The 24,176-nt window shown below is 39.3% G+C and overlaps 1 protein-coding gene and 1 long non-coding RNA gene across 2 annotated transcripts in view; one reads left to right on the top strand and one right to left on the bottom strand.

Moving 5' to 3' along the window:
* Positions 1–24,176, bottom strand: part of LOC308091208 (disintegrin and metalloproteinase domain-containing protein 10-like) — a 486,352-nt gene that overhangs the window by 224,236 nt on the left and 237,940 nt on the right. The window lies entirely within an intron of this gene.
* LOC308082865 lies at positions 5,728–8,250 on the top strand. The gene is made up of 3 exons (XR_013932954.1): positions 5,728–5,776; positions 6,988–7,625; positions 7,724–8,250. It is a non-coding gene; the product is annotated as an uncharacterized lncRNA (long non-coding RNA).

The following is a 24,176-nucleotide window of genomic DNA, read 5'->3' as shown; positions in this document are numbered from 1 at the left end:
TAGCAGTTTTCGACATAATAAGGATCCCGCCCGATAGTGATGATATGTGTCGGTGAGTATATTTCGTCATGCCATCTTGTGAGGATATATCGTTGCTGTGTCGGGCAGAAACCTCTTATCTCCATATTATTCTAACCTTTTGTGCTTCTTCGTAAATGAACGCCCTACTTGATCATACTACAGCGTCACGCAAAAGCATCAAAAGTAGCAGATCTGCAAGCTCGAAACTCGGTGCGTTTTGAGATTATAGATCTTATGGATCTTCTAATTTAGCTATTTTTATTATTTGAATCCTGAAAAGTAACAGTTTTGGACATAATGAGGTTTCCACCCGACAGAAACGATATATCTCAGAAAATAGCAGATCTACAAGCTCACAATGCGTAGCATCGTGACGCATTGTGAGCTTGTAGATCGTCTATTTTCAAATGGCTGAAATGTATAGGGCTGAAGTGATTAATGTAATGTTTTGTAATAATACTGAAAATCTACAAAGTAACTAGTAACTAAAGTTTCCAAGTAAATGTAGTGGAGTGAAGTACAATATTTGGATCCAAGATGTAGTGGAGTAGAAGTAAAAGTTTTGGAAATTGGTCAAGCAGAGTACAAATTGTACTTAAGTACAGTACTTAAGTAAATGTACTTAGTTACTTTCCACCACTGCTAGCAGGCTAGATGCACTAACAAAGGGCCCCTCATTGTGTGTGCGTGTGCGTGTGTGCGTGTGTGTGTGTGTGTACTTTATCGATGCAACTGCACACCCGACAAAATGGGCACGCACGATGTGTACACAGCCTATCTTGGCATACAGTACCTAACTGTGACCAGTACCTTGTGTTCTCATTGCTCAAGAGGTAAAGCCAGAGCAAGACTTTTATTACAGTTTTGAAATAATGATTAGTTTTAGTTATAGCTAGTTTGGTGATGATCCAGTATGAACCAATCACCAAAGAGTCCTACTTTGACCACGCCCCATCTCAGAAAACGGCAGTGATGTAAAGTAACTAAGTGCATTTGCTCAATTCTGAGGTGTTTTTCACTTTAGTTGAGTATTCCCAGTTTTCAATACTTTTACCTCTACTCCACTACATCTAAGAGGCAAATATTGTACTTTTACTCCATTATTTATCATTTGAAATTAAGTATTTGAAAACTTTAGTTACTAGTTACTTTGTAGATTTTGATTATTATTACAAAACATATGGTAACCACTTCAGCCCTATATACATTTCGGCCATTTGAAAATAGCCGATCTACAAGCTATTTTTGAATAGCCCAAGACATCTTAAAATGACTCAGATACTGTCCCGTTCTAAATGGGTTATATCTTCAGAAGTGTTAGACATCACGTTCAAGAAAAGGGGTTTTAAACTGCAAACTATTTGAATATTATTCTCTGCCAAGATGTTTCAGTTTTTGGTCCTAGATCTATGAATGTGAAGAGAGGAATATTGTATGATGATAAAAATGTACTGCACTTTAAATCATCAAAAGTGTTGTCATCACGTTCAAGAAGTTACATTTTTATCATCATACAATAATCCTCTCTTGACGTTCATAGATCTAAAGGACCAAAACTGAAACAACTTGGCAGAGAATGTCTTCATTTGCTGTTAAAAAAACCTCCTTTACTTGTAAATAAACAAGGGTTCCTTCTGATGTGCGTCTAATTTAAAGGCAGATTTCTATCATAAATAACAATACCGATATAACTAATTAGAGGAAAAGGGGAGGGAAAAATGTGCTGCAGTTAAAACTGCGGCCAAATACGTTTTTTTGATAATATTGAATGGATTTACTGTCTGCATATTGACCTCCAAACACTGATCTGACTTTGAAGAACACAGGCTTATGCAGTAGTCATGCATATCATACTGCATCTAACTTTAAAAAAAAAGAAATGGGAAAAAAAAGTTATTTAAAGTTTGATGAAATGTGAAATGAAAAAAAGTGCTGTAATGGACCTTTTGGAACTACGAGTGACACTTCTTGCATTGCTGATCTGCTCTGCTATTTGCTGGCTGGGATCACTTCCCAACGCTAATACTGTGGGCCAAGTGCTGATGCTAAATCTGTAATAATGTATTTGCGTGCGGGAGTCCGTGCGTGCGTGCATGCGTGTGTGTATACTGCAATGTAGAAGTACTCTGTTACAAGTGAAAGTCCCGATTTAAAAATGTACATGAGTAAAAGTACAAAGGAGGAGAGAGAGAGAGAGAGAGAGAGAGAGAGAGAGAGAGAGAGAGAGAGAGAGAGAGAGAGAGAGAGAGAGAGAGAGAGAGAGAGAGAGAGAGAGAGAGAGAGAGAGAGAGAGAGAGAGAGAGAGAGAGAGAGAGAGAGAGAGAGAGAGAGAGAGAGAGAGAGAGAGAGAGAGAGAGAGGAGAGAGAGAGAGAGAGAGAATTTCAAGGTTATATCACTTCCATTCCGCCCTTCCTTGAATCATGAATGAGCATATAGACGGATGGAAAGTATTTCAACATCAGTAGCCACTGTGTGAACATTATAATCACAATATTGACATCATTCTGTAAATCACACAAAAATTTGGAAATACTTCCAAGACCAGCCCACATTTATTATCTCCTCCAGGGGTTGCAAAGTGCAAAAAGGTTGCAAAACGGATTTAATTTCCAATAACTTACTCATCCAAGACTGTGTTACATCACTATAAATTGAAGGTGCTGCTCATCCAGTTCTATAAGCCAGTTTTTCCAGTAAGACGTGCAATAGCCATAATACAGTATGATCTGGAACAGGTGTCTCCCCCTTGAGGAGGTAAGAGTTACGACTTCTGCTGTTGGTGTAAGAAGGTGTCAATTACTGTTCACGATGTGTCCACGTTGTGGTGTGCTGTGGAACAGTTTTCTCAGGCCATGCACCCCTTATCAGAGAGAGAGATATTGTATACATATACATGATATATAATATATATATATCGTCTCTGTCGGGTGGAAACCTCATATGTCCAAAACTGTTACTTTTCAAGATCCAAATTCAAAAACAGCAAAAGTAGCAGATCTACAAGTATGTAGTGTGATAGAGTAGGCCAGTAGGGTGTTCATGTACGAAAAAACACAAGTTAGAATATGGAGATAAGAGGTTTCTGCCCGACAGAGACGATATATATCTGTACTGTATATCGTTGCTGTCAGGTAGAAACCAGCTAACTCAATTTTTTCCGCTTTTGCATTTTTTTCTCCATAAATCAGTGCTATTGAACACCCTAAACGTCTGTGTTGGTAAAAAAAAAAAATGTAACCATTGAAAAGTATTAAAAAGCGCTTCTGACAAAACCAGCTAACTAACCATTGGATCCTCAAACTTTCTGCTAAACCAGCTAACTCCACCAAAGGGGGGGTGGAGTTAGCTGGTTTTGCTGACTCCAGGCTCCACCCCTTTTGACCTCCAACCTCATTGTGAGCTTGGACCATTCAGCTGTTCTTATCATTGATGAACAAAACCTCCTAACATTTTGGAGTTAGCTGGTTTCTGCCCGACAGCAGAGATATATCCTCCTATAATTTGACAAACCTCTGTAGTGGTGCGTGGTGTAGTGGTGAGGCCAGAATTGGTTGTGAAGCCCGTTTTCCGATTACACGAAATCTCAGCTGTTTATTAGTGTTTTTGTGTTCGCTGGCTCCCGGGTTGCCAGATCATGTGCGCATATCCCCCCACGGGTATGGTCTAGTAATTGTATAATTTTAATTGAGAATCTTCTATGGCTTTCCAAGATAGCTCACCATATTTATCTGATTGTCTCATCAATTTATGTTGACAGTTGAGAGTTTTGGGAAGTGCTTGGAAGTGTTCCACAGGTTTAACTTTCAAGTGCGTTATGGCCCACATGGAAAGAATCTATATGTTCCATATATGCAACTATATGTAACCTATATGCTACATATAAGGATCATATATGCGCATATATGTGCATATATACCACATATATGCCTGGTATAAGCTCCATATAGGCTGCATATATCTCACATATAGGTCAAAATCAGGTGCATATATGTGCATATACAGGGTATATAGGTCTCCTATATAGCTTGTTTATACCCTCATATAGGTCATATATGTTGATAATACAAGCCATATAGGTCTCCTATATAGCTTCTTTATCCATATATAGGCTCTATATGTTCATAATACAGGACATATAAGTCTCCTATATAGCTTCTTAATATGTAGGCCCTGTGTCCCATTATAGGATGTAGGCCACCTGAGAGTACTGTTTCTACTGTTTCTATTCCGTACAGTAAATGTTTCAGCTCAGTGGCAGATTCTGTATTATAGCCTGCTGCATGAATCACCCAATGACAGTATGGCATGTGAATGAATGTAATGTGATAACATTAAAATATCATGCAAGACTAAATTAGCACATTTGGGATGTGTTACATCAACACAATGGTAATGTCATCACATTTGATCCTAAATACATGTGACAAGGCAATGATTATGGAATATGGCAAGTGAGGAAAACAAGCTAATTTTCAACACAAACCCATAGCAAGCGAAAATCCTAAATGAGACCTCCATTATGTATCATTTGTGTCTCTAGATAAAGATGAGCACCAGCCGAGACCAAAGTGCATTTTCTCATTCTTCTCAATTTGAACTCCTGAGATATGACACTGTTCAGTCTCACAGTGATCACTGTTTGAGTTCTCAAAATGATCTTAATGGCGTCGCTATTATGGAGTCTCATCTCTGTCTTTCAGTGATCACTGTTTGAGTTCTTGGGATAATCTCACTAATATCTATTTTAAAGAGTCTCATCTCTGTCTTTCAGTGATCACTGTTTGAGTTATTGGGATAATCTCACTAACATCTCTTTCAAAGAGTCTCATCTCTGTCTTTCAGTGATCACTGTTTGAGTTCTTGGGATAATCTCACTAACATCTCTTTCAAAGAGTCTCAGCATGTCTATCTGATCACTAGTTGGGAGAAATATAATTATATACTTCATTAAGATAAAGCATATTAAACTTATGAACTCAAAATGATTTCACTTGTGGGTCAGCAGTGAATTCTAATTTGTAGGTGATTATCAGTTATTAATTTTTTATTATTACAACTGCAGGTCACAGTTTATGAAAACCTGCAGATCCTGTCAGTCAGTTCGGTCCATTCCGTAACAAATCTAACATTACATTGCGGACCGTACTCTATATCTGACCAAGAAAGCATATTCTGACTATATCATATGATGTCATCAATATTAAGCCGATATTTGGCAATGTCCATATATGGCCAAGATAGAATTAATTTACAAATCAAGATCATCACCTGGAAATCCATTCATGAATATAACAACACTGTCCTCATCAAACCCTGCATATCCACACGTGGAGGCCACTGAATCATCACCTCCCAGATAGCAAAAGATATTAATTCAATGTTGGATTTTGGTCAGATTGGTTATTTTTGGTTGAGGTTGAAAAAGCTATGTTGATTCAATGTTTAAATACAGATACGATTTCAACATTTAAAAAAATGTCATTGAATCAATTTAGTATAGATGATGGTTTTTCAATGTTGAAATGCCCAACAATGAATTGACATTGTTTCAACGTGTAGTGCTGATATTGCACACCCCCCCCCCTCACCCTCCCCTCCCCTCCTCCCCCTCCCCTCGCACCCCCTCCCATGCGAGAGGGTAGTCGTCACAACTCGCGAGACCATCTAAATCTCATGGGACTTGAGTTTTTCAAAGGAAACATTGGCGCGAATTGAGGCTTGTTGACAATTCACAAATACTACTAAGACAAACTGGTAAGTCCTTTACAATATAATGTATTATGCAATTCATATACCATCATCTGGCTGTCATCGTTTGACTAAATGTTAACTTGTGAATTATTACCGTGGCAACTACAGTGCAGACCTGAGCTTGTTAGCTAGCATGCTAGCTAATAATAGTTGACTGACTGGTAAGTGAGTTCTTATGGGAATAGAATGTACTATCCCGTTCAGATACCGTCACCCGACTCTCATCGTTTGACTAAATGTTATCTTTATGCTGTCCGGGGTTTGTAGCTTGTGTTAGTAAATAGCAATGCATGTTATTAAAGCAGCTAGCATGCTAGCTAACGTTAGCCCACCGTTTTGTTAGCATGTTTCGTGATTAAAATGTACTTTCATTTGTTTATCTGTGTGTATACAATAACAGATTATTAGCGTTTTTAACAGTTGTATAATCATTGTTGTAACCAGCACTACTGTGAAGCAGTTCGTTCATTTAATAGTGGTGAACTAACAAGGCAGAATGTATGGTGCTAACTCACTAGCTACTGGTGTTGTTAACCCAACGGGTACCAATTCACTTTGCCGGAAGCACTTCCGGTCTAGACCGGATACGGAAACTACATCCGTGGTTGCATGTGTGTATGTGAAAATTTACCGGATATAGGAGGCGGGATCTAGAGCATAATAGAAACCAGGTTAGCTCATGGAAAAGGCTTAATACCCTTAGTTAAAAGTAGCAATACCATAATATAAAAATACTCTGTTAAAAGTAAAAGGCCTTGTGTTCAAAATGTTACTCGAGTTAAAGTACAAAAGTATTGGCATCAAAATATACTTAAAGTACCAAAAGTAAAATGTTTGAAAATAGCAGATCTACAAGCTCACAACGCGTCACGATGCAACATGTGGTGAGCTTGTAGATCTGCTATTTTCAAATGTCCTATGTATAAAATAGGGCTAAAGTGGTTAATGTAAGTTTTATAATAATTTATATATATATATATATATATATATATATATATATATATATATATATATATATATATATATATACATACGTGTGTGTGTGTGTGTGTGTGTGTGTGTGTGTGTGTGTGTGTATATATTATATATACGTGTGTGTAAAATATTTTGGAAGGACCTGATAAATTAATAATTTGGCTGATATATATATATATTTATATACATTGTTTTGTGCATATATTTATTGAATTATTTGTTTCCCTCTAAATTTTCAGGGTTGTGCTACAAGAGGACTGGAGAGGATTCACTGCAATACACAAGGCCTGGCCAAGTATAATAATTATAGCAGCACGGGCACCACCTCTTTTCTATTTAGACCTGTTGTAACCTATACGTTGTTATACCATTCAATCCGGGAGCCACCTCTGTGTCTCATTAGTTGTTGCTATATGTATGGCAACATAATGTTTTATTAATTTTTTTAGTAAAAATTTGAACGTTTTCAGAAAACTTAGGTTAGGTTTTAGGAGGTGTTTTTAGAATTGGCCTAAGTCAGATGAGCCAGAAAACAGCAGTGTGAAGCGATTTTTTTTTTCAAGCCACCTAATTTTCCAGGTACAGTGGTGACACTGTCAGTTATGACACTAACTGCTACACCTACTTTAAGTATTGCCATGTATAATTCCAGTGCTGCCAGAATCCAGCCAGTACCCTTCTGTACCAACACCAAATGCAAGCAGTGGTATGTCATTAATTACTAACATGGCAAAACCAAATGTAATTGCATGAAAGCTTTACAAGCATTTAGTTCAGGTTATGTGTTCAAAGGTTACAGCGTCCACTATTCATGTCTTGTGTTCCCTTCTTTTAGCCTCTGGAGGAAGCTGCTCGGAGGATAACCAGCCTAATAATGGTAAGTGAACCACTTCACAACTACTACCTCAGGGTGGACAGATTGTAAATGTGCTTTAGATAGAATTCATAGTTAATTTTTGTGTTCTCTCATTTTAGGCTTTGGTGGAAGCTTCTTGGCAGAGTTGGAGTCAATGGACCCCTGCAATCATGGTAAGTAGACTAATAGGCTAGATGATTCTCTCAGCCACTCTTAGTGTGTCTCCAGTCTGTTTCAATAGGTGGTGGTTGGATTTCTAGTCGTGCCTTACTGGAGACCTTACTTATTTTGCAAGGATCTGTTAATGTTGGCACGATATTATATGAGAACTTGTATTTTACAGTGACCAATTAGGGCTATTTTAATCCATTTCAGGAGGGAACCACACTGGACAAGCATGGAATGGTATGTCTGTTGTCCCTGTGTCAACAAGAGCCTTTTTTATACATTTGTGATTATTTTATTAGCCATTACTAAACAGTTGCTGTGCCTTGGCTATTGTGCCATGACATACTGTAACTTATTAAAGACTGACATATTTGAACTTATAGCTCCTGCTACTCTAAACATTAAAACATACAGTCTTGATAAATTGCATACAAGCTTTTTTTAATATTTTAATTGTCCTCTTTTTAGACTTCGCTGGCAATCATCACCCCCAAGGCTATAAAGGTGAGTTAACTAACACATTCTCAAATCACTTTTTTTTTTTACCACCAGACATGCACTAGGTACACTTGCTAGTGTATATGGTGCTCATTGATAACTACTTTGATGGTGCTTATTTGCCTTATTTTGTTCTGTCTGTCTTTCTCTAGGAATGCCAATGTATAACTCCAGCCCCTACCAAACTGTGCCATCAGAGAAAACAAGGAATAAGAAGAGGGCCTTCAAGGACACGCTGATGCAGGACTGCATGTTTGGTGAGTCAATCTGCACCTCAAAATACTAGGTTTACTACAGTGGATTTGGCAATTTTTATGATGGATATTTAATTTAATTAAGTATTTTAACTTTTATCTCAAGTAAATAAGAACAGATGCATTTTCCTCACCATGGAATGAGCCTGATGGAAAATGCATCCACTCTTAAAGAAGCACTTCACCCATTTCCAACCTTAAGTTCATATAAGTGGTCCTCTGTAATGCTCACAATAAGATGGCACCATTTCTGTCTCAGAGGTGGTCTTTGCCTGTGGACAGTTCAGAAACCTGCCTACCAGTGACATCATTTCAAGCTAATGGACATTGAAAATGATGACCTGTCATGTCACTGGTAGGCAGGTTTCTGAGCTGTCCACTGCCCTCCTGAACAGAGTAGACATGAATGGTGGCATGTTTTACGAGCATTAGTGTGGATCAATTATATGACTATGGGGTTGAAAATGGGTGAAGTGCTCCTAAGGCCACCTGCCAGCTTTCTTATTTATCTTTATAACAAGTTTTTTTTACTTTTTTCCCCAGCGGCTGCTCGTCAATTTGACCGAATTGCTATACAGGAATGCACTGCAGAAGTGGCTGCGTCATGGCACGATGACCTGTGCCACGGCCTGCTGTTCTGATGGCTCCCACCATTCATCTGAACGGAGCTGGCGATCACGTATCCGCGTGCACCCCATCCCCTGCACTCCTCCACAGTCACCCAACACAAACACCAAGCATGACGAATGTCCACTACCATGGAGAGGGTCGTTCGATGGCGACAGACATCCTAGTGGTCAGCGAGCCCCGACCTGACCTGAAGGCAAGATGGGAGGAGGCCCAGAGCACCTCCCCATCGTTCGACGAACTGATGGACCAAGCGGACGTGCTGATGCACTACGGTATATTAATCACAACATGAACATTAGTATTCACTCTCAACAATATTCGGTGTCCGGAGCGCTCTGCTTGCTGCTGAAACATTGGTAATTCATATTGGTCTTATAACTTCTGTTATTGGTTAGGATTCACATTTAATTGTAACTAAGATTAGGGATTAATTAATAAAACATCAATGATGAGTAACTTCTTCTGTCTATTCTCTTGGGTCTGTGTCCTTCCTGAGCAATCCAAACGATCACGTTCAGAGGTTTTGCTACCAGATAACCAGCAGGTAACTTAGGATGTAGCCTCTAACAGCTCCCACCTGTGGGGGAATGATGCTCTATTCATATACTGTAGGTGGCCCAGCCATAACAGAAGTCATGTTGAAATTGTACAGGTATAATTACAAACTGGAGTAATTTAATTTAACCTGGTGGTCAAACTGGATGTCCATGTACTTCCCAAAGCGACTTGAGTTGTCATTCTTCAGGGTTTTGGCATTTCCAAAAGCCTGGCAGGGGAAAAGGAGTGTCCCGGAGCTTAATTTAATTTAATTTTATATCTTTTTTTTTTTTATCCAGCTGTTTGACACTTTAAAAGCCATAATGTTTCATGTTTTCATATTATAACTTGTTTAAATAAAGTGTTAAAGTTCTACATTGGGGTTTCTATTGGATTTGATTAATGTGTACAAACTTATCACCTATTTTATAGGTGATATAGGTATCATATAATTATGTTTCATTGCATATATGTAGATATAGGTACATACAGGTCATATATGTACCTATATGTTACATACAGGTCATATGTACCTATATGTTACATACATAAAATTGGCACCTTTCCTATATGTATATGTACATATATGCACATATATGTACATATATGTATATGCACATATATGTACATATATGCACATATATCACATATATGTACATATACATATAGGAAAGGTGCCAATTTTATGTATGCGAACATATATGCGGTCCTATATTACAAACATATATGACGCATATAGGTTCTTTCCATGTGGGGGGTTCCTTCCATCAGTTTTGATGAAGCCTTCAAAGCTGATGCTGCAGCTTCGATGGCTTCATAGATTAGCTTGACGGCACTAAATCATCAAATGTTTGTTTTTCAGTTTGTTTGTTTGCTGTGTTTCCTTTGCCTAATCTTTTATGTAAAGCACATTGAATTGCCTTGTCGTTGAATTGTGCCATACAAACAAACTTGCCTCGCTTGCATGTTTGTTATTGTTTGTTTGTTTGCACATTATCTTTGCTAATAACATTGGCAATAACATTCATCATGATTTGAGTGCGTGGGGATCTCTTTATAAATAAGCCATTGTGCTTTTATGAGCGATCCGGTTTGGAGGACCTTGTATTGTAAATTGTACTTCCATGCACTGTTTCCATGTATTTTCTTAATAAAGTATTCAATCAATCAAACAAACATGGAGCTGACTCATTTGTTTGCGCCTGATGCCATGACGACACATTGAGGTTAGACAACACACTCCATATTTGGGCGTAGCTGCATTGGGAACTCCTTATATGGTATTGGCTGAGTCATAGTGACATGAGCGTGACGACGTGGTCCGTCCCACTCGCCCACCCACTCACCCGCCGGTCCTCCCTTAAGCCAATTTTAATATATTGTTGCTGTCGGGCAGAAACTCCATTTTGACGCTTTTTCATTTTTTCCCCCATAAATCAGTGCTATTGAACCAATGAAAAGTATTAAAAAGCTAACTCCATTGGATCCTAAAACTTTCTGCTAAACCAGCTAACTCCACCAAAGGGGGTGGAGTTAGCTGGTTTTGCTGGCTCCAGGCTCCACCCACCTTTGACCTCCAACCTCATTGTGAGCTTGGAGGTCCATTCAGCTGTTCTTATCAATGATGAACAAAACCTCCTAACTCCACTTTTTGTTTCTTTTCTTTTTTTTGGAGTTAGCTGGTTTCTGCCGGACAGCAGAGATGATATTATACACAGATTTACAAATGAAAGACAAAATGATGTTGAGGTTACTTACTCATTCTCCTGGTCTGCTTGATGCAACAAGAGGTGAACTCTGAGCAGAGCTCACACTGTCACTGATAACTTTGTCCCATTGGCCCCATTTGTCCCCCCTTAGGTAATTCTGAGAGCTCCTGTTCAAGACCCAGAGAGGTAGCCTTGCAGGTCCATTTGGTTACACTTGTATACATGTTCTGAGTTTAGTGTAACACAGTTAGGATTGTACTGTGCTCATGCTTGGCAGTGGACATGTCAAGCACAAAGTTTAGGAAGCAATGTCACCATCTCGTTCAGGCCCTCCTAAGGTACAATGGAGTCATGTCATTAGTCTCAGAATGTATTTGGCACACTGTGTAAAATCCATACGTCATTTCAGTCGTTTCATTCTTTAAGAAGATGTATCTCATGGGTTGAATCCAAGAAATCATGTTGCAATATTGAACCCTAAAGCCTATTGAGTAGATGGAGAGATTAATATGCAAATGTGTCACATAGATCATCTTTCTGAGCACGGGGTAATGGTTAGCGAATGATTCCTATCAGACTCCATAAGTGCTCTTCCCAATAAATACACAGCGCAAAGCCTTTATGTGGGGATTGGAATGTTGATGGATATGGGATTACCATTAACCTTGGAGTAATTCCAAGGCACCGCTTAAATCAAGTCATTCATTGAACGTCCCATAAAGGCTTTGACCAGTCTTTAAGGATAGCACCTCTTAATGCAAAATGTGTTTTATGGTGCAAATTAAACCTGAGGCGTCAGTAGCCTATTAATCGTATAGATCTGCTCATGACACGGGATCACTGACCTTTCCTTTTCATGAGGTGGTGATCACAGCTACCTTTCATGCCTGGTGGTGAGAGTGTATTGAATAATCAGTCGTTTTGATGGTAAAGTGTACAATATTAATATAGCTGCATGGCCGCATGACACCAAGGACTATACATTGAACTGTAAATGTGGTCTTGAGGCTTTATTGTCAGCAATATTGTGCTTCTAATTGTAAATCTTAATAAAGTTCACTAGTATTAGCCAGTGCTGGAAAAAGTACTATTTTCTTTTTTTACTTAAGTAAAAGTATCAATTCTGCAATGTTACAAGTAAAAGACCGGAATTGAAAATGTTACTAGAGTAAAAGTACAAAAGTATTGGTATCAAAATGTACTTCAAGTATACCAAAAGTAGAAAGTACTCATTATGCAGAATGTCCCGTTTTCAAATGTACAAAATGTATTCAAATCTTTTGAAAATAACAGATCTACAAGCTCACAATGCGTAGCATAGTGACGCATTGTGAGCTTGTAGATTGGCTATTTTCAAATGGCTGAAATGTATAGGGCTGAAGTGGTTACTGTATGTTTTGTAATAATAATCAAAATCTACAAAGTAACTAGTAGCTAAAGTTTCCAAATAATTGTAGTGGAGTAAAAGTACAATATTTGTCTCTGAGATGTAGTGGAGTAGAAGTAAAAGTACTGACATTTGGAAATACTCCATTAAAGTAAAAAATACCTCAAAATTGTACTTAAGTACAGTACTTGAGTAAATGTACTTAGTTACTTTACAGCACTGGTATTAGCCTACAGTTGGCTATGTTTTAGCTTTCCCTGTAGCTGCACGATTAACCCAAAACAATAGAGTAGTATTTAGAAAGCACAAAAATTGGCTTTTCATGCAAAATTGTTTTATTAATATTTTCAATTGTTGATCAATCTCTCAGCTACTTTTAAATAAGGGCTTTCTTGTCAAGGGTGATGTTTTTTTTAAGCTACTGTATGTATGACTTTGGAGATTATTCAACATGTGTCCAAACATTCTGAATGACCTTATATGCACTTAAACCCATTGACCTTGGTCCGCCCCAGGGCTCTATCTAGGCCTTCTCCTTTTTTCTCTCTACACACCAAATCTCTTTACCCAAAACACCTGATCTCCAAGCTCACAACGCGTCGTGAGCTTGGAGATCTGCAATTTTTGCCGAAGGTTCACCTCACAATAGGGACGCGTAGGGTTCATGTCGTTAACTTTGGTTTTCATCCGACCGCGTCGATTCCTATAGCACAATTTAACAAAGTATGACATTGATGTGTCAATTAATGAGGGAACAATAACAGTACGTCGATACGTGTTGACATGATTCAGAGACCAGACCATACCAAAGAACCACTTCAAAGACATTAAAGATTCCTGCTCTTCCAGAGAGGAGACCTGCGTGTCTGCAGACACGTCATGTTTGCTCTATCGCGTACTGCGTGATAACTGTGGGAAAATGACAGACTTGCCTACGACAGTGTAGATGAACAGCTGTTTCCAACCAAAGTCACATTCCCAAACCCAGCGGAGTCTGGCATCAGGTTTTGGATAGCTACGGAATAAAAAAAAACCACAAGCTTCTTTGCTCTTCTGTTTTAAAGCCACTATAAAGTGACAAAGGTATGCGTCATAGTGCAAGATATAAATAACGTTTGAAAGTATGCAGCGCGTGGTTTTGAGCGCAGGGTTTCACAAACACCTCCGTGTGCACCGGAGGAAGAATACGACATGTGTAAAAGGCCCTGCGCTCAGATGTTTTACTTAAAGGGATAGTTCACCGCCAAAATTACTTTTTTTTCCTATCGATTAGTCACCATGAAGACTTGAATTCATGGATATTTTTTTGTTTTTTGTCACATTCCTAAGCCAATAATTTGATGACCGGCAGCGGTTCCGGTAGGAGACACAAAGAGTCTCCTTTGTGTCGCCTACCGGTCCGCTGGTCATGTCTACTACCCGCCCCCCACCTTATCAAACAGAGTATTTCCCTTAATGTGTGAACCACTGGCGTAGCGTGGACTCTAATGTTGACCTGGCAGGATCTGTGATCCCACGAATCTTGCCCTGCAGTTTGAGCAGCTAGACAGGGCAGGCCGGGTCTTTACTGACCAGGCCATGGCCCCAGTGGCCCTCATGATGACGCTTCTGAAACGAACATACTCCTGGTGCATGCTACACGTGTGAACGGCCAACACCGGACAATGTCCCGACCTGATTCCCTGGACATTTGGGTGAAGTCGTCCTTTTAAGCTAATTTTAATATGAACATTGTGTATGTTACGTCTTGTGAATATCACGTCACGTTACTACATCATCCAGATGTCAGAGGTCTGAGAAATCCCAGAATTTATACCAGGCATTGACTTGGGAGGGCCATTCATGTTGATTTTTCCTGCTTGGAAATCAGAAACACTTCAGTTCCCACTTGGCACGAATGTACCCATATATCTAATTGCCGGCGCTGCAGTGAAGACCCATTCATTTCCTATATGGGGCAGCAGGGTGATCTGGAGGGGCCTCAGAGTGTTGAAAAGTTGAACCAGTTTCATTATTATGCAGAATTACCAGCGAACCCTGGCAAACATGTCTCTGCCTCAGGAAAGCATGGAATCATGGAGGAGAGACTGAGTGCAGTTTCAACTCTATTTGATTTGATTAGGGACCATATGGCTACAGGGACCCCAGATCCAAAGTAAAGACCATGGTGTATGATAGCCAAATATTCTTTAGCAAAATATGAGAGAGAACTATAGTTATTTAATTGGAGTTTGCATAGCCGAACATTGTTTGGGTGTCTTTAACGGTAAACATAAACGAGGTCCAATTACAGCCATCTTGAATGACAACAGTTTCGTCCTCCTCTGCAACCTCGAACTATGTGGAATGGTCTGCATGTACAGTATGTATACACTACAAAAAGAGTGTTTAACTCTTAGTGCATAAAGATTTATGCCTTTTCAGAGTTAAATTTATAGCACTTGGACTCCAGGAAGTGCTCCTACACAATGTTTGGTATAAGAATCATAATCATTTTCATTGACAGTGTTTGACATGAAAAAAAAAGACTGTGTGTGTGTGTGTGTGTGTGTGTGTGTGTGTGTGTGTGTGTGTGTGTGTGTGTGTGTGTGTGTGTGTGTGTGTGTGTGTGTGTGTGTGTGTGTGTGTGTGTGTGTGTGTGTGTGTGTGTGTGTGTGTGACACACTGTGTGTGTGTGTGTGACACACTGTGTGTGTGTGTGTGTGTGACACACTGTGTGTGTGTGTAAATATAAAACATATAACAGAAGGTAGCAGAATATATACATTATGTTCAGCCATTGACACACATTCATAGATTGATGTCAGAGGCAGAGATGCAAGTCACTGTCGTGGAATTCTGGATCAATCAGTAATTGATGAGGCAATAAGAGTCGAGACAATATTCTAGGTGGTGATGGCTATGCTTTAATGTACATGATATCATGGGGAGAAGTACCGGACCACCGATATGTGTCACACTGTGTGTGTGTCTAACGTACTTCTCCCCATGATATCATGTAAATTAAAGCATAACCATCACCACCTAGAAATATTGCCTCCGCTCCTATTGCCTAATTCCACAACAGCACCAACCTGCTTGTCAAGCAGTTAGGAGGTCAGTACTGTTGATATGAATATTGGAGGTTTGACCTGAATCCCAGTATCTGTACTAAACTATACATATTCATTCTGGTAGCTGCATAAGCATGCAGAGATGCATTGCACCCTAGTCTACTTCATCAAAGGTACTGTAGGCCCCAGTGTTGATTTCGTCGACTAAAACTATGACGAAAACTGTTCGTCGACTACCTTTTTTCACTGACGAAAACTAAATAAAAACTAAGCTACGATGACTAAAACTAAGACTAAATATATTGACAATTTCGTCAACAATTAAAAATGACAAAAATGTTAGTGAGGGACTAGTGGAGAAGAGATCCAGTAGAACTAAATGACGAGTCATTTTATGTTTGGTTGTGCTCGGGTGTTGCGCTCTGAAAATAGCAGATCTACAAGCTTGTAGATCGGCTATTTTCAGCATGCAACCAAGTGTAAAATCAGTCATTACCACGCCATCAAGGCACCGGCAAAATATATTTTAGTCGACTAAATCAACTGTAGATTTAGTCGACTATAATCTTATGATATTTAGTTGACTAAAACTCGACAAATGCTAAAACATTTCAGATGACTAAAATATGACTGGCATTTTATTCAAAAGATTATGACTAAATCAAAATGTGCTGTCAAAATCAACACTGGTAGGTGTTGATTTTAAGAAACATAAGAAACATACGCTTCTTATTAGAACAGAGATGTTTCCCTTTACCACATGACTGCATGCCTATAGGCCAGGGCATATAGTCCATGAGCCAGACAAGATTTCATTATCGAAAGAGTGGGCAAAACCATACCTATATTAAATTGTTCATAGGGTCAATACGAGTAAATAAATATATGATAACCTCTCCACAGGAGCAGCTTTTTCATGGTTATCACACATTTTGTTATTTTCCCCATACGTACCCATAAGACAGGTGAAAAAATGACAAAATTTAAAAAGGAGTTATCATAATGAAACTTCCTGAGTTGATTACTTACATGAAGACAATGATTTATCGTATTACAAGTTTTCTGAAATTGTATATTTAAATATGCAAATTAGGCATTTAGTCCATGAGCCAGAGCCCCAAAATTGAGCCAGATATTGAATATTCCCTCGTTAAAAACCTTTGACTCCAACATCTTAACAAAATGAAATAAGTATGTTGACTCTGGCTTTGTCCAATGTTCCAATGTTGATTCTGGAAAGTTATGCAAATGTGGGCATATTTTCCTAATGCCTAATTTGCATATTTAAATATACAATTTCAGAAAACTTGTAATACGATAAATCATTGTCTTCATGTAAGTAATCAACTCAGGAAGTTTCATTATGATAGCTCTTTTTTTTATTTTTTTTGACCTGTCTTGTACGTATGGGGAAAATAACAAAATGTGTGATAACCATGAAAAAGCTGCTCCTGTGGAAAGGTTATCATATATTTATTTACTCGTATTGACCCTATGAACAATTTAATATAGGTTTGGTTTTGCCCACTCTTTTGATAATCATTGCTCAATTTTGGGGCTCTGGCTCATGGACTAATAGAAGTGGCGGACATTTTCTGTTTCCATCGTTCCAGACCCCATTCATTTTTCCCATAGAGATTTCCAAAAGTATTTATATCAATTAATTTAAGCCTAGAATCAAGCCATCCAGGATCCTGCTGAATCATGACCATAAAACATTTGATTGCCCAAATTGATACTTATTACCCCACTGACCCCCATTTCAAAAGATAAGCCAGGGACCCCAATAAGAGAAGGTTTTTACGGCTCTAGCAGTGATTCTCAACCATTTTAATTTCAAGGACCTTCAGTTTGACATGCATTAGGCCACGGACCCCCATTTAATGGCATTTATACCTCTGGGACCCCAATTCATATTGTAAAATCAATGTTAATTTAACTCTGAGTGTACAAATGGAACCAAATGGACTCTAACGGGTCCATTTGGTTCCATTTGTACACTCTCAGAGTTACAGACCCATAAGGGTCCATTTGGTTCCTGTCCATCATTTAGCTGGGGACCCCCTGGAACCCCCTCAAGTACCCCTGGGGGGGTCCCCGGACCCCACTTTGAGAACCAATGCCCTATAGCACCCAGTCTGATCCTGTCTATCTATCACAATCATGACTCATACAGTGTCTCCCGTTTTGAGCTTGTAGATCGGATATTTTTGCTACTTTTGTGTGACACTGTAGGATATGACGTAGGCAGGGCATTAATTTATGGAAAAAAAGGAGGATATGTGTCATTGCACATAATCTTACGGGCTTACGGGGGCGGCGCCCTGTCACCAAGGAGTGTTGGGCGGGGGGAGTGGTGGGGGCTCGTCACTGGCAGGTGAGTCAGTACCGTAGTGCAACCGCAGTGACAACACACACATGTGCAGTGGTGGTGGAAAAAGTATTCAAATGTTTTACTTAAGTAATAGTATCAATACTGCAATGTAGAAGTACTCTGTTACAAGTAAAAGTCCGAAATTCAACATTTACTTGAGTACCGTAAAAGTTTATTTTTTTTAATAATAGATCTACAAGCTCACACCCTATACAATATGGCTAAGGTGGTTAATGTATGTTTAATACTGTAATAATGTATATCTGCAACGTAACTAGTAACTAAAGTTCTCAAATAATTGTAGTGGAGTAGAAGTAAAAGTATGGACAATTGGAAATACTCCAGTAAAGTAAAAGTACCTCAAAATTGTACTTAAGTACAGTACGAGTAAATGTATTTAGTTACTTTACACCACTGCAAATGGGGGGGGGGGGGTAAAAAGCAAAACAAAAGTTAAAAGATGGATATACAAGGTTTCTGCCCGACAACAACGAAATGTATACAGCATAATGCTCTGTATGTGTTGATTAAACTCCATGTGATACTGCCTGGTGTCATCTAATTGTTCTCTGAGCTCACTATACTCGCCTACAGAGACGTAAGTCAAGTGAATCATGCCCTAGATAGAGGAGAACTCTTACCCGGGATTGAACCCTACGCTGCACCTCCTGAGTCCGTTGCCCTCCTGTGTGATCATGATTCCAGTGTATGTTTCCTGGATGGAAGGTCGTAATTACAAGCTGTGTTTCAAGGTAGCTGGAGCACAGTACAGTATGTCTTTCCGAAGACAATCTGGAGATTTCCCTACTACCCACGTCCCACGCCCAGCGTATGGGTAGTAGGGAAATCATATGAAATAATAGTAGGGTAGTTAAATAGTAGTAGGGTAGTTCATATGAAATAAATCCATGTATTAGACAATCTGGAGATTTCCCTACTATGTAGGAGATTTCCCTACATATAGGAACATAGGAAAATAGGAAATCTCCTATGTACATAGGAAAACATAGGAAATCTCCTATGTAGGAGATTTCCCTACATGTATTAGACAATCTGGAGATTTCCCTACTACCCACGCCCAGCGTATGGGTAGTAGGGAAATCATATGAAATAATAGTAGGGTAGTTAGGGTAGTTAAATAGTAGTAGGGTTGTTCATATGAAATAAATCCATGTATTAGATAAATAAACCCATGAATTAATCAATCTTTGTTTTTACTACAAATAAATGGATCTTTTCACATCAGTGTCCCCAGGACATTATCTATTGAATAGATATGTGTAATTGCATGTAGAAAGTGTTTGACTGTGAACCTGACGTTCACTTGACATAAACAAGTGAGTGAGTATGGCCATCATTGTAGAGACTAATATTGGCACTACTATGTGTATAACACAATCTGTATTGTGCCTCTTATGTGTTTTTTTTTTTTTCCTCTCCTCCCTTTGTTTTTGTCTAGTTTTATTTTTTGTTTTGTTTTGTTAGTTGTAAGTGGATGTGCTCGCTCCTGTACTATGCCTTGGTGGGGGGAGGGGGGGGGGGGCGGGGGGGAGGTTGTAGATTGAGGACAGCACTGTTGATTGCTGTCCACATGACAAAGTTAAAAAAATAAAAATAAAGTCTTTAAACAAAAAAAAAAGTGTTTGACTATTACTCTTTTTTTCTTCATTTTTTTTTACCCCCATAGATATTTAGTTATCACAATGACCTGCCTGCAGTCTCTCTGTGCCACAGGAGATGAGCAATGCATGCATTGTAAAGTTTTTGGTTCAAATGCACTTGTCAAAATATGTTTTACTCTGTACCCTTTCATTAAGAGCAGCATAGAGCAGTGTTGGAAGGAGGAGTGTCAGAACCAGACAACGATAGCAATACCTAGGTTCAATTCCTAAGACCTTTTTCAGAAGAGAAATGATCAGACATTCCAGTCGTCATTATCACTGTTCATTGGTGGTAGGCTACAAGATATGTCTAAGAATATTTAAATATTACATCACAAAGGCTCTCGGTTCAATTTCACCTGTTGGTAAATTTGGACTCTGCATCCCAAGTTTGCTTGAGAGCAACAGAGAGTTGTGTTGAAGGTTTTTTTAAAAAACGTGAAAAAAATGGGGTTTAGATATTTAGTTTTGTGTCACCACTTCATCTGTAGCACAGATGTGTCAAAGCATTATGATCAGACAGGTTCTAGGTTCAAAGCCACCGCTTGGATCATTTTTTACTTTGCACCCAAATCCGAGGAGGTTAAATATTTACTTTTCATCAATACCTCCAGCCCCTCTGTGGTGCTGGAGATGTCAGTGCCCCAGAAATACAAATGTCCTCGTTTCAAAGACACTGTTTAGAACATGCTTAGTGTTTACTCTGCATCTAAATCCTACGAGGTATGAGTATTTGGTTGTCACTAACAACTCCCATGTCTTTGTGGTGCTGGTGACATATGTCAGTGCTTTGTAAACGGGTTGAAAACCATAGATGACGTTTCTTTTTTCTCTCCATAGTTTTGCAGTGGTAGACAGTGGTGGAAAGTAACTAAGTACATTTACCTAAGTACTGTACTTAAGGACAATTTTGAGGTATTTGTTCTTTACTTTCCAATTTCCAATACTTTTACTTTTACTTCTACTCCACTACGTCTTGGATCCAAATACTGTAATTTTACTCCACTGCATTTATTTGAAAATGTTAGTTACTAGTTACTTTGTAGATTTTGATTATTATTACAAAACATACATTAACCACAATACATTAGCTCTATATAGATTTCGGCCATTTTGAAAATAGCAGATCTAAGCTCACAATGCGAAAAAATATCTTTATGCATTTGATAACTTGAAATGAGACATTCTGCATAATGAGCACTTTTACTTTTTATAAAGTACATTTTGATGCCAATACTTTTATACTTTTACTTTTATTTATTCCGGACATACTTGCAGTTTTGATACTTTTACTTGACTAAAGTACTTTTTTCCACCACTGGTGGTAGATGCATGCTTCTCATAGCAGAGGTTGGGAGTTCAAAACTTGGCCTAAGATGTTCTTGCAACACTTTAGTCCTTGCTTCAGTCTTTAGGGAAAGATTGATCATAGATTGACTGCCACACGACAAGGTGGGAACAGAAAATAACATTAATAACGGAAAACAAACTGAAGCTCGGTCATCCGCCAGAGACTCAGGAGAAGAACCGCTGCTCCTTCACTTGGAAAGGAGCCAGCTTAGGTGGTTCGGGTATCTAGCACGGAGGTCCTCACTGCACGTCCCACTGGGAGGGGACCCCCTGGCAGACCAAGGACCAGATGGGGGGGATCACATCTCCACACTGGCCTTGGAACGCCTCGGGATCCCCCAGGAGGAAGTGGCAAACGTTGCTCCGGAAAGGGAAGTCTGGAGCTCTCTGCCGGAACTGTTGCCCCTGCGAACCGATTCTGGATAAGCAGTTGAAGATGGATGGACAAAAATATTTTTTTTACAATGACTCACTGTCAATCAGTGAAAAAATATGTGGGGATTTATTTCCCTGGCCTACTGGCAGCGTGCACAAGACATTTTGTCTGTGGTCCAGTGGTTTGCAAGATAAGCTCCCGGACAGGCAGACGGACACGCATCCTTTTCTAGACAGCTTCATTTGTCCTTAGATGCCAGACCGTGAAAACAGAAAGAAAGTCACAAGACAATTTCAACATTACAACATTTACAATCGACAAAGGCAATAACAGGAGATTAACAATCTCTCTCTCTCTCTCTCTCTCTCTGGCCTACGAGCACTTGGGTGGTGCAGTTAGACCCTCCAGAAAAACACGGGCTAAAACTCTTGATTATGCGGGCTAAAACTCTTGATTATGCGGGCTAAAATCCTTGATTTAGCAATGAAATATGCGTTTTTTTATTTGCAATTTTATGCGGTGAAATTGCGGGAAGTTGCGAAATATGCGAAAATATGCAATGCGAAGCGCATATTATGCGATCCGATGCGCATATTATGCGATGCGCATATTATGCGATGCAGCCTTTTTGAAAAAACATTACCCCCGCATAATTATGCACCATTTTGATAATTATGCTGTAAATTCTGCGATCGCATAATCGCATTTGTCTGGAGGGTCTATGCCGTGCTAAAGGGCCTTCCCACCACCACAAGGTTGTGGGTTCGAATCCACCGTGGTGCATCCGGCTTTGTCGACTGTCTATCTATACGAACACAATTTGCCCGTGTTCGGGGGAGGGAAGCCGGGTGGGGAGGTTGATATTGGTCATTGCACGTACTCCTACGGGCTGGGGGCGGAGTGTTGGGCGGGATGAGTTGGACGAAGGCTCTACGTCCTCCCGGTGGGGGCTCCTAACTGGTAGGTGAGTCAGTAGGATTCAACAGCCGTGACAACACACAGATAGTGGGGAGGAATCAATTGGTATGATGACTAAATTGGGGTAAAAAGCTAAAACAAAAAAACATGGCCTACATTAGAGTCGCATTACAAGGATTGTGTACATATATATATATATATATATATGTATATATATATATATATATATATATATATATATATATATATACATATACATATACATATACATACACACACACACACTTCTTCTGCATTTTCGGGGTGTACGATTGTACACTAACGGCTAACTCCTCATACATTCCACAGTGTATTGCAATGTAGTCTCTCATAATCTATCATCTTGATAACACAGTGAAACAATTTTCCATGTGCATGATTTTGCCATTTTTATTCATAGTTGTGAACGCATGAGCATGTCAGGGCATCATTTTGTGGAGGAGTCTCCTCTCAGGAAATGATAACTCAATAAGCCTTGACTCACACAACACTGGAATGAGAGCTATGCACACACTCTTGCACAACATGTTAGTGGAGAGAATCAGACGGTTATTGTGAAGCCTTAACACGGCACCCTGTGCACATGCTCACGTGTTTTAATTCACACATATAGACACAGTACCATAGATACTGACTATGGTAATGACTATGGTACCGACTATGGTACCGACTATGGTACCGACTATGGTACCGAGTTGACTATGGTACAGACTATGGTACCGAGTTGACTATGGTACCGACTATGGTACCGAGTTGACTATGGTGCCGACTATGGTTAATGACTGTGGTACTGCCTATGGTGCTGACTATGGTACTGACTATGGTACTGACTTATTGACTATGGTACTGAGTCAGAACCATATTAACCATAGTCAGTACTACTGACTATGGTTAATGACTATGGTGCTGACTATGGTGCTGGCTATGGTTAATGACTATGGTGCTGACTATGGTTAATGACTATGGTGCTGACTATGGTGCTGGCTATGGTTAATGACTATGGTGCTGACTATGGTGCTGGCTATGGTTAATGACTATGGTGCTGACTATGGTTAATGACTATGGTGCTGACTATGGTTAATGACTATGGTGCTGACAGTGGTGCTGACTATGGTGCTGACTATAGTGCTGACTATTGTGCTGACTATGGTGCTGACTATGGTTAATGACTATGGTGCTTGACTGGTTAATGACTATGGTACTGAACTCAAACATATCTGAACTCAAAAGATCTGCTATTTTCAAAAGATTTGTATACATTTGAAAACTTGTGAAATGGGACATTCTGCATAATGAGTACTTTCTACTTTTGGTGCTTTAAGTACATTTTGATACCAATACTTTTGTACTTCTACTCAAGTCAATTTTGAATTCCGGACTTTTACTTAAGTAACAGAGTATTTCTACATTGCAGTATTGATATTTTTACTTGAGAGTAAAACATTTGAGAACTTTTTCCACCACTGCCGGCCGCCTACTGGTATGTTCGCTGTATGGGGCTTTGAACGGCGGAGAAACACCAGCTGGAACAAACCTACACCCAGCGCTTTGAAAACCAACCCTGATACCGTTCCAATATGAAGGACCAGTGGCAGGGCCGGCCCTAGGATTTTCGTGG

Source organism: Gymnoscopelus braueri (genome assembly GCF_963280865.1).
Source record: "Gymnoscopelus braueri genome assembly, chromosome: 1".
In the NCBI taxonomy this organism is placed as follows: Eukaryota; Metazoa; Chordata; class Actinopteri; order Myctophiformes; family Myctophidae; genus Gymnoscopelus; species Gymnoscopelus braueri.
Note: the sequence above shows the minus strand (reverse complement) of the source record. Positions and strands in the feature narration are given on the sequence as shown.